The sequence below is a fragment of the Patella vulgata genome, chromosome 5 (assembly GCF_932274485.2).
Source record: "Patella vulgata chromosome 5, xgPatVulg1.2, whole genome shotgun sequence".
NCBI classification, from domain to species: Eukaryota; Metazoa; Mollusca; class Gastropoda; family Patellidae; genus Patella; species Patella vulgata.
In genome coordinates, this window is record NC_065883.2 from 29,640,908 (window position 1) to 29,653,787 (window position 12,880).

The 12,880-nt window shown below is 35.0% G+C and overlaps 1 protein-coding gene across 2 annotated transcripts in view; it reads right to left on the reverse strand.

Annotated features, from left to right (window-relative positions):
* Positions 1–12,880, reverse strand: part of LOC126820488 (YLP motif-containing protein 1) — a 75,283-nt gene that overhangs the window by 21,530 nt on the left and 40,873 nt on the right. The window contains exon 21 of one of the 2 annotated variants that reach the window (XM_050548495.2): positions 9,731–10,972. The exons of the other annotated variant lie outside the window; for it this stretch is intronic. The gene's annotated coding sequence lies outside the window, so the exon portion shown is untranslated. Of the gene's footprint in view, positions 1–9,730; positions 10,973–12,880 lie in introns of those variants that run through there. 2 annotated transcript variants of the gene reach the window in all.

The following is a 12,880-nucleotide window of genomic DNA, read 5'->3' on the forward strand; positions in this document are numbered from 1 at the left end:
GTTTTTCATTCACATGCGATTCTTTAGTTACGAACAGCAATAACTTTTAACGTTTTTTGTACAAACTGGCATTCTTTATCACCACCAAAAATAACAAAATAAAATTTCTCCGTAATTAAAAACCAAAATAATTGCTAATGAGAATCACGTCCTTTAATTCATTAAATAGCTAACGTTAGATTTTTCTCATAGGTACGAAATTAGCAAAATATTACATATTGGAGTCTCAGAGTATGATTTGATCGATATAGAATTTCCTTGTAAATCAATTCCGTTCAGTCGATCTATGCTGCTACCTATGTAAATGATTGATACACTTTTTCTAGTTTCCTTCTTACCAATTTACAATCTACGGTAATCACAAGTTACATGTCTTTTTATTGTCGGATTCCGAGCATGACGTCATGACATTCCTATATAACAAGGCTATCGTGGCCATATTATACGGTGACTGATAGTGGACATGTGAAACTGCTTGTTTCAAAACAGTTTTAACGACAGTATTATGGCGAAACACGACAAAGTAAACTTTCGATACCATCTGGTGATTGCAGTCGTAACGTCGTGTAATCCACATGATATCTTTGGTCTCTTTATGCAAGACAATAAAACACATATTGTTGCCAGCGCTACAGTTGGTACTCATTACATCATGAAAGAAGCGGAATATATAGATATATAAATAATGATGGTAAAAAAAGAAACGACAGTTAGGGACACTATTGATTTATCTAGCATCTTTTATTTTTCTCGAGATAATGAAATATTTTACGGGTGGGACGTAGTCGGGGTTGTTTAAAATCAGGCAAAACGCGTACTGTTACAATCTCCGATTATCGATTCAAGATCCACAAAATACCTCGATCAAAAATATCTACACAACAACCGATTTAAATATATATATATACAAATGATAAAATGATATTGGAACAAATGGGTGTAAGTAGGAGTATAACAGCGTTGATCAGAGTCAATGTACAGGATTACTCGCAGTATTCAGTCCAATTTTACCAGTCTTCTTTGCTCTCGGTGCTTCTACTGCTTCGAAGTAGTAGTTTGTAGACAGTCCCTTACAGATGTCTTTTCGGCGTTGCCGTAGCAATTCTAAAGTTGGCAAAATTACACAGGATCTTGAAGATCCAAAACTTTCGGGATGAAAATCCTCGAATCGGTATAATCCGACATGGTAATAATCCACAACAGTAATCCTAAACTTGATTTACAAGAGAGAGATCAAGTCTCTCAAAACAGCACAATATAAAACAGAGAGATACTTTCTCTCAAAAAAAGCACAATAAGTGCAACAGAACGAAATAGCAAACAAAATCTTACGAAGTGCCAAGAAAGTTTTGCCCACGCACTGGCCTGATCTGGCTTATATAGTTTTTCGGGAACATTCTCCCAAACTTTCTAGAACTATTTCTAGAACCCTCCAATTATTTCTAAACAGGGTTTCCAGATGTTTCCATGATTTCTAGATGTTTTCAAACGACGATTCTAGAAAGTTTGATCTCCTAAAATAAAATGGTAATAAACGATAGATTTCGATGAACTATAATGACCTCATCACACTGCCAAATCACTGGTTTTGCGTTAGCACGCCTCTCCCTCATAGCGGTAGGAGAGCTCTTATGGACCTTGTGTAGTTTTCAGTTTGGAGTCATGTAAATGAAATGAAATAATACGGTTTAACGTCATGTAAAAACAGGCCCATGAAGACGACACATGTCATATAGTGTGCTATGAGAAAGCTATGTTTTCGCCAGTGCCAACTACCAAGGGTTCCTTTACGGGCACACCAACTGGCATGAACACTGGGTTTCTTCTCACTTGAACGAACAGACACCGCTTCTTGTCTAGAACACCGACCTTGGCCAATAGGGGGAAATCATAAGGGAAAATCCCGAAAAACTTTCTGGGCCAACAACGGGATCGAACCCCGGGACTCCTGGTTAGCTGCCCAGCGCATTGTATAATGATGATACACATTAGTCTGACACATAAGCATATCCATCTTTGATATAATCTTGTATCAGTTATTTTGCTTTTACCTTCCGGATAGCTAACGAGGCGCGACAGTTCAGTGAGTAAAATAAAGATTAACTAACCAGGGGCACCGAGGTTCGATCAGGTGTTGTCGAGAAATTTCCACGGGATTTTCCAGCCTAGTTTCTTCTCGCCAGTGTTGTATGTAGTCGTTCGAATGGGACGAAAACCGAGACCCCATGTACAAGTTGGAGTGCAAATAAAAGAACCGTTGCTAGTAGGAATTCTTATAAGAGTAGATGGAAATGTCCCTCTTAGCACACTGCATGACGTATTCCTCATTAACCCGTTTGTGCACAATAATATGGCCTTAAAACCCAGTTGATTTCATGGCGTTTAATTAAACCGATAACGTTTTTAGTTAGTTTACTTAAGTACAGAATTTGAGAAGACGTCTTTCTAATTCGACTGATTGAATCATAGGCTGCAAAGGACGCGTTTCGCTCTTGGTAAATGCTCTTCATTTGCGGGAAATATCCTCATTCGAATCTCTTATTGTAGAAGATAACATACGATCTCCATCGGTCTCAATAAGTAAACGGGAAAAATAAACGCGGTAATGCCATACCTACCGTTCTCAACGGGTATACCCTGCTAGATGCAATATTGTACAGGATTTGCGCAAGTGAAAACGCACAATTCTCGACACATACCATCACAGTTTGTAATTCTATTACAAATAGTGAGGAGTGGGCCACTAAAATAGTTTCCGAACAGTTTTTCTATGTGGTAATGCAATTTACATTTTCGAAGCGATGTTCTAATAATGTACATGGCACCATGACATCACCCCACGTAAAATCTCGCCGGATGTCACGTCACATAGCCCACCCATCTCTTTCTTTACAAGAATTTGTTTATATAACCAAATACTATTTGGAGCTAAACATGGGAATGGACTCTATATATGGAAAATTACGTTTGATCACGTGCGAGTTAGTTTGAGCATCCTAGTTCTTGTTACGCGACCATTTTTAGTGGGAAAAAGGAATGAAAAATTGCATAGCCGTTGGATTTTATCAAATCAAATAATTATGCGGTAGGGTTTCACCTTTATGTTTTGGGTCAGTTTAATTGGAAATTAAGAGTTATAGGCCAGTAACCTTTGTGTAATCAAAGGATTACAAGGCTTGCTCAAAGGCTAAGAAGTCCTTAGAATGATCCACTACCGTGGCTGGAGTGCCCGGCCTCTTGATTCCATGCAGTTTATCAAACCATTTTCAGGAATTCGCGACAGTAGTAGTTATCCAAATTTTACTAAATCAGTGTACCTGCAAATCAATCAAACTGATCCGCAGTATATATTCGCTTGGCCCCTATCACTGATAGGGATGCCATTCGGGCTAGTTTATTAGCCCTCAATATTTTTTTTCTTCTTCTGAAAATTAAATTCTTAAACAATTATTAAAATTAAGTATATCTGGATAAAAAATATTTCCTGTTTAGTATGAATGGGTACATTAAATAGTACGCGGGGGAATAAAATAAGTAGCCAGCTAAAAAAAATTTAAAAAAAAAAATAGCGATTCTTCGTACAATCAGGGCCAGATAAAGGAAGTTATGGTCTGAAATGTGTGAATATCGAAAGGGACATAAAAATATATTTTAAGTTTAATCAAAATCAGATAAAAATTGTGACTTCTAAACAGTCCACAACCTTGTTATTACATACTTTTTTTAAAAATTATTTGCGTACAAGGAGCGGCCATTTTGTCAGGCAGTTTCAGTCCGATTTTCACGAAATGCGATTTCAACCGTCATTAAGGTGATACGTTTAAACGTTTTTGAAAATAGGATACAAATTGTGACCTCTAGAGGGTCCACAAGCTAAAAAAAAGTGAATTTTTCGTACAATCAGGGGACATAATCCAGAAAGTTAGGGTCCGATATGCGCAAAAAATCGAAAGGAACCAAGATCGTTGGATTATAATCATACATTTCAAGTTTAACCAAAATCGGATAAAAAAAAATGTGACTTCTAGAGTGTCCATAACCTGGGTATTACATACTTTTACACTATTTGCGTATAAGGAGCGGCCATTTTGTCCGGAATTTTGGGTCAGATTGAGGTGTAACGGTGATATACTCAAAAGCTTTTTAAAATTGAATACAAATTCGAACTCAACCTTCATTGATGTGTAACGGTGATATATTTAAACGGTTTTTTTTAAAATTGAATACAAATTGTGACCTCTAGAGGGACAAAGTTCTTTGGGTTATAAACATGCATTGTAAGTTTCATCAAAATCTTCGATCCCTGCATTGGCCGAGAAATGTCATCGGGATTTTTCAACGTGGTTTCTCCTTGTCAGTGGTGCAGGACCGAGGGTTACAAATTGCGGCCTCTTTCGCATTTACATCGTCTTATGTATGCAATGAATTCTCCTGTGACTTCCAAGAGAGGCAAGTCAGGTGACGTAAACATGACCTGGTTTGATCGAATTTTTATAGCAGGACATTCCTTCGCAATTACAATGTTTGAGAAGGATTTGAAGCAAAGTTATGACAAATTAATTAGTTTGAATATGTTTTTAGTCCATATATATACCATTAAATCACCCAGTTTGTTCGCGGGAACCCATCTTTAAGGATCAAAAGGTCTTGGATTAATTAGTGCTAATAGTAATACAGCGTTTTCGGTTATGCCCCCTGGAAGAACCCTCCAGAGGCCACAATTTGTGCCCGATGTAGATTCAATTTTCGTGCGCATCATCCCGCAACTGCTTGGGTTATGTCCCCTGCCTTTTACGCATCGATTATTATTTGTGAACGCAGCTGCAACAGTCTGATCGGGTGGTTGGAATTCAAAACAGCATAGTGTGGGATTCCGGTTGCAAAACGATTGGACATTTCGAAGTTACTGCTATTCCAGCCCCCATACCCCGCGACGATTGATTAATTGGAATTCGAAGTTGCTGTATTCACGAGCTGGAATAGCAGCAAAACGTGTTAGCGGTCGTCAAATATTTGGGAGTGGGGCCCTACACTGTAACCTCCGCTCCGTCGATAACGCCTTTGCCTGTAAACGAGATATAGGCTACATTTTTGTTTTAAAAAAATCGATTTAAAAGATTGGGCAATGACATCATGAGCCCTGTCGATTTGGCCTGTTCTACTCCACCCCTTGCAAAATGTGAGATTGTCTTGCATAACAACCACCTGCTGGAGATATAAATAACGAAAACGCCGTTTAAGGGCAATATCCGTACATACAACAGATGACCTTGACTATCTGCATCTTTCAGCCGACATCTGCGACACGGGCATGTATGAATATTGAATACACACATAGTTTCAGGGATATCATTTCGGAAGTGATCGGAATCAAAGTTAACAATCCTTGTAAATTCCGAACGTCCCCTCGACCGTCATCGGAAAAAAGATGCCATGCAGATTCCGACTCTATGCTATACAATCACCTATCAAAGAGACGCCTTACTCATTTTCAATTGTAAATAGGTTTATTTTCATAATGGCACAGTTGTATCGACCAGCATCATCAATACTGTTATATAATAATTCAGCCTGTACATATTTTTTCATTGAGAACGTCATGATTCAAGTTGTGTTTTCTTCAAGTCTCATCTGGCATTTCTTTTTTTAGAAATTCTGTGTCCGTTAATTCTTTCTCTCCTGATGTCGGTAAAAAAATGTCATTCTGTACAAAATGTGCACCACAACAATAATATTGTCTGTAAACTGAAACGTTATTCAATGCTGTTGATGGTGTGGTTGAGCCAATTAAGTTTGCCTGAACTCGTTCGTTGTGCTGGCATTGTCTATTGGTATTATCACGTAATTACATTCAATTCAATGGCCTAATCCCACCGCTGCTAATAATATTCAATGATTACCACTGGTAAACAGTAGGGTCTTTATGATAAAGCCATAATCTGCATCTAGATTTTTAAGAATTTTCATTTTCATACTGGTGCCCTTTGAAATCTGAATCGTTGGATATCCCGGAAACATTTATTTCTGATTGAGGGTGACCATCAACTACTGAAGCGGAAAATGTGAATCTACTACGCGGTGGCGATATTTAAATAGCTGGAATCATCCGGTTTATTTTTTTTATTCCGGACACGCCGACTCCCAACTTAACCGTAAGACTTCGCAACATTGTTGTTTTGGGGATACTATGTTCGGAATATAACGCGGAAATTGGCATAAAACCGATTCTCTGAGAACAGATATCGCTGTTCGAGTCGATGGCATGGAATTTGGATTAGCCGTAACGACTTTCTACAATAACAGAATCACCTCATGATGGAGAAACAAGACTAAAATTATCAATTACGGTAAACAATTGGTCAATAACGTTATATACATGTATTTACAGGGCAATTAGATTTCGGTTGACGTTATGAAATATTCACACGGTACGGTATAGTACCTTCTCAAATGATTGTATAGGTTATATAATTTCAAACAATGCTGTACTTTCTCAAATGATTAAATAGGTTATATAATATTCAAACAGGGCTATACTTTACCGATTATGGATGACAAAAAGTAAAAGCGATTCGGTTGTTTTTCTATTTTGGAAGAATAAGGATACCGTTTGCACACATGGGGTGATTATTCTTGACGTAGATATGATAATTGATTTTAATTTATCATATTGTTGGTATAGACAAGCCAACAGTGAGGCTGGTGACCCCGCCGCCCTCCCCCTCCCCCGCCGAAATAAATAGATGGCCCATAATTAATTGCATATTTATCTTTTTCAAAAGTATCGAGAAATCAAACTGATTATCAAATATAGGCTAAGTTTCATCCCTCTCTATCAGATAGAATCAAAGTCAAAGAAATTGCTTAGCTTTAATGTTAATCATTGAACCCAATCAAGACATTCATATAATGAACATTTACATCAAGATTAAACATTCTACCTCAATTAAAGGCAGAGTTGTAATGTTCCAAAGTCCTGACCTATCAAATAGCTTATCGCTCCTTAGAAGCAAAAATTCTCATCATCGAACTTAGTCAAGGTAATGATAAAATGAATCTATACTCGAAGTTTCATCGCTCTCACTTAATTATAACCAAAGTTATCGCGTCCAAAAACATCAATCAATCAAATTGCTTATCGTAAGCAGACAATGTTCATCATCGAAGTACATCAAGGCATTTACCCAATGAATGTCTACACCAATTGCTTACCCTCAGCAGAAAATATACATCATCGAACTTAGTCAAAGTATTGATGTGATGAAAAGGTACACCAAGTTTGATCACTCTCACTTAATTAGAACTAAAGTTATCGTGCCCCAAAGCACCAACCAATCAAATTGCTTATCTCTGCTTACCCTAAGCAGGAAAATGCTCATCTTCGAACTCCATCAAGGCATTGACCTAATAAACACCTGCACTAAGTTTAGACATTCCCAAAAAGTGTGACGGACAGACAGACAAACTTATTTTAATAGTCCCCTGTTTATTCCAAAAGGCGGGGGACAATAATATGAATAACACCAATCTGAAGACATTTATATCGGGACTGAAAGTGACACTCGACAACGGTGGCGATCTATACTGCTTGAAAACATTACCCACAGCGACGGCAATGTATATCGAATTTAGTCGAACCCGTTGCCTGCAAATTGGTTGTGATTTCCAAGGCATTTCGCGTTACATAAAAAAAATGTTCTCTGCTTCAGCAAGCTAAATAATCGCCAGTGGGCGCCTAGAAATGGTTCCACTGCTGATGTCTTCTGCATTCCCCCAGTCTTACAATTTAACGCTACGACATTTGTAGTTAGTGGGCGCCAGGCTTAAGACTCTGTAAACTGGTGTAGAATCTCAAGTTCGAGTACTAAGTTTATATGCAATTTGAGTTATAACACAGTTAATGGGATAAGTCCAAGACATTGAACGAATAGGCTAATATAGTATTAATTTTTAATCAATAATAGCCATACCGGACAGATATTATAAGTATATAAATCATATTATTTACCTGAAATATGAAAAAAACTGACTTGTTTTGGGAAAGCCATTTTACGGGAATGACGCAGCAGTAATTTATATATAAAACCGGTTCTTTGAGAATAGATATTACATGCTCGAGTTGAAGATGGGTTCATCGTAACGACTTTGACAATGATAGTGAGGATAATGACCATGCCTATTAATAGGAAGGATATATATATATATATCACCCCATAAAGTAAAATCACAACTTCTCAAATTACTAAGGCTTGCTACTGGTTTTAAAGTATATCGTTGGAATATGACTGATAAATCAAAGAAATATTCACCAGAAATAAGACTTTGAAACACAGGGGAAAAGGTGGTGCATGCTCGCTGTTAAAAAAGCATCTATGCTCAAGCGTCAGTATATTAGTTCATTACCTTGTGAAATGTAGGAGGGGTTCCATCAACCTAAATGGCAACTACCATTTCCGCATTATAAACCTATGATCAGCGGAACAAAGTTACATTTTTTTTTTTGTTGGTGATTTTGATAATCTCCCTGATCTGACTTTATCTCGATATTGTTAGTCCTTATCAGAATAATTGGTAACGATACAAAAGTAAATATACATGTAACTTTCCTTTCAAATCTTCAGGAAAGTAATATGCATCAATCAGTAAAATATGAAATCCCCAACAAAAGTATTTATGAACAACATGAACGAAGTTAAATAAATGATGTCGCCAGTAAATCAATGGCATTTGAGATTAATGCGTTACGTTTTCGTTACAGGTGCGGGGCGCTCGAACCAAAGGGCGCTAATTTCAACGGATATAGTACGGGCCGCAATGATTCAAATGATGATCCTTAATCCAAACTATTCCGCTACACGCTGCATGTTTTGCGCTCACACAAACGTCAAATAATTTGACACAAATGTTCAGTTAAAGGCATCTCCACCAAATCTCCAGGTGGAAATCGGAGTTCGGACAATCTGATTTAAAAGATAGATCCTATTTTGTTTCATTTTTTATAGTTCAAAATTTCGTTTGACTTGTCTTTACTACACTAGGATCTGGAAGAGTTGTTATATAATCCAGGTTCTAGTTGACGTGAGGGATTAGCCAATGGAACGGTCTGTGGCAGCGAGTTCTTGGCGTGCAACGCACGGAACTGTGGGTATCCTACTAGAAACATCAACGCCGACAACATAGGGACAAAAGCCACTCGTATGACCCCCGACTAGACCTCCCACTACAACTGGTCAGATCTTTATGTAATAGAGGCCATCGAGAGTATAGAAAATCGAAACGAAATATAGATTTGTATTTCAATCAGATAGGAGTTTGGAAAAATTTCAGCAAATGGTTTCCTTGTTACTTCATAATATATTGTAAAAAAAAAAAAAATCAGTTTTCATGTGCAATATGTAGATGGTTATGTAGATTGAAATTGTAATGAATTCTTAAACACTTTGGCCACACTATACAAAACCTACCATAAATGTTTGAATTAATCTTCACTTTAATTCATGTTGAAATGATTCTTTGTAAATTATATGTCAGATTGTATACCAAGTTATAGAATTATAAAAGTTGAATGTGATTTAACTATCAATGAATCAATTTAAGTTTGAGTATTTGGACATATTTGTTTTTGGGTCGTTTTTGTTCTTATCTGAATTAAAACATCCAAAAGATATTAGTTCAAATTATACTAAATGTTTGCTGATTTCCTGCCATATCTTTTTTTAATTCTACAAACCTCTTTATTCACATAATCTTTATTTGGGCTAAAATCTGTGTAATTAACAATTATATCATTTACAACATATTAAACAACACCATTAGACAGTGAAATTAAAATGATATTTTTCCAGTCTCCATTATGGAGTTATAAAATTAAAAGACTACTTTTCAGATATTATTAAACATTTAGTCTCTTCTGATATTTCTTAAATATTTGAAGAGAGCACTTATAAAACCATTCAATTAGGTATTACAAATATAATGATCCAATTCACCCATGAACATTTACAGATGGAAAATGAATATTTAAATAGTTGTTAGGCACATATACACAGACAGATTAAAAAAAAAAGACAAATATGAGATTAGTAACACCTATAATTGAAAAGGTGGTAATAATGGTCAATGTACAGTACATTAAAATTGTACAGCACAGCTTCGCAGATAACTATATTCTTATTACAACTTTGCAATACATAATCTAATCAAAATTAAGAGTTAATGTTTGGGCATTTAGAAAACTGATCTATGACATGACTTATTTTTACAGATATGAATTATTTCTTTGATTTACACAAGCACTGATTTGGGTGACTAACATGAAAATGTAAACTATGAATTCCAAATCCCATTTGTTTCAAACAGGCCACTTTGAAAACATAATGATCTGCAAGAAGAGTATAATTTTATGATACAGTTACAACTAGCTATGTCGTTTTATTTATATATATATATATATATATATATATATATTCACATCTTGTAATTATTCAAAAACATAGTCAAGCCAATAATGTATTACAAAATTATTCCTTTGCTAACAACAAGATTTCCTTTTCAACTTGGTTTTAAGAAAAGTATTTATTTTAATACTAAATGATGATTTAAAACAGTCTATAAGAATTAAAACACTGATTGCAGAACATTGACATCCATATATAATAAAAACAGATTGCCAGGTATAAGATCTTGTTCGTATAATGTAACTATGAATCACAAAAATATTACACTCATAATTAGTTCATCATAATGCTCTAAAAGGGAACCACTGTCAAGCTTATGGTTGAAGAAGTATCTGATGGATATCATTCCTTGATGTCATCAATATCCAACAATAAAGTAACTAGTTATCTTATGATTTATCTACTCAAAATTTCAGAATTATATCATAGTCTGTGATATTGGTCTCACACTCTTTAATGGTTCAGGATATGGTCTATTATCAATACATTTCCCAACCCGCATCTTCATACTTCAACTGAAATTAGACGGAAACAAAAGTCAGTTTGGATAAATTTGAAAAAAGTCATCTGTAGACTCATTTTTACAATAATGTACAACACTTGAAAAAATTAAATTTACCACACAAATTTCCAGAAAAAAAAATAGTGGAGATATAACATGCAAAATAAGAAAATTATTTTTGATCCATTCAACTAAACTTTGTCTTGAGCTCTTCTCTGCTAATCCTTGTTGGTATTTCAGCTTGACTCAACTGAAGCAGATTACCCAAATATCAATTATTTCTACTTCAATTGATAGTATTTACTAATTGTATTTATGGTTATCTTCTGCCTTGTCGTCACTGCTACATATTATACTACCTTTTGATATATTTTTGGACCACATGCTTATTCTATAACATTTTTTTTATTGGCTCCTTTTATTTGGATCAATTCCCAAATCGTCTATACCACAATCTTGCCATTAGTGTTAGCTAATTCCTGACCACACCATTGGCTGGAGGACTGTAATTTACATTTTGAGAACTGAACTCCAATTAATGTTTTATGCTAAATGCATTTTCTACCTGGTTACATAATACTACTATTATCACGTCATAATTTCTAAAGTAATCTTACAGCTTTTTTTTTTTTTTTTAAAGTAAACTGATATTTTTCAAAGAAAATGCACCATGAAATTACAAATAGGTATAAACCAACAAGATTTAATATCTCTGATTTTTCCATGATAGGATAAACTTGTGAAGCCCCCAAGATAAATTCAACAAGATAAAACATGCTAATTGTAAACAAAAGATTAAATTAAAATCAGGACATTAAAGAAAATAATTTGACATTAAACAAACATCAAATGAAATTCAAACAGATTTACAGCAGCTTGTTAAATACAACACTACACCAAAGAACGATTACTGTTCAATTTAAACGTAGCTCATAGCATTTTTAAAGGCATTTCTTGTGAAGTATCACATAAAATGCTCATCTTTAGTTCTGTCTAAATTATCTCCACAATAATTTAGAAATACTTCTTGCAATATAAATGCAAGTAACAATCAATATATTAAAATAAAAACAATTAATGAATTATTTTGTTCATCACTTGCCAATATAACTTTACTATCAAGATACCAGTCACTCTGCTGATATGAATTTTGTATTTGAATACAATTTATGATCTACTATAGTACTAAATATTTATTTGAATAGTGGTAATATTGGATTGTATAAGTCATATGCAACCAAAAAGATAATTCAGATATATATTACTACAAAAATCTTCATTTATGTGAACTCATCAGATAAGTTTAAGAATGGAAAGCTATGGTACATATTATGCCAATAACCTCATTTATCATAGGATTCATTTATCTGTAGCACTTTAAGCATTACCCTTAGTGGTATGGATATAACACACTATACATATACACATGATTATTATTATAATAATTAGCTATGTAAAGTCAAAGAATAACAAGATGATGAGTCTGTTATATCATTAGTTGTACCAACTGCCATACCAACCAAAATGCCTCATATTCATATACAAGAATGTGACATTGGCTGGCACATCATACCATAATTTTATAAGTCCCATTAGTGTCTCACAGCAGACAATATAAAGAGAGGGGGGCTAGGGGTAGTTTATACATTGGATTTTATTTCCTTCATGGATTACATACTTTTACACAATTTGTGTACAAGGAGCGGCCATTTTGTTGGGCAGTTTTGTTACGATTTTCCCGAAATTCGAACTCAACCTTCATTATGGTGAACGGTGATGTATTTAACAGGGCTGGGGTAATGGTAATGGGTAATGGTAATGAAATGTAACCATTACATGTTTTAAGTAATGGCCATGTAATGAGTAATGGAAGATTTTAAAAGTAATGAGTATTGGAAATGTAATTAATTACATTCCAAAA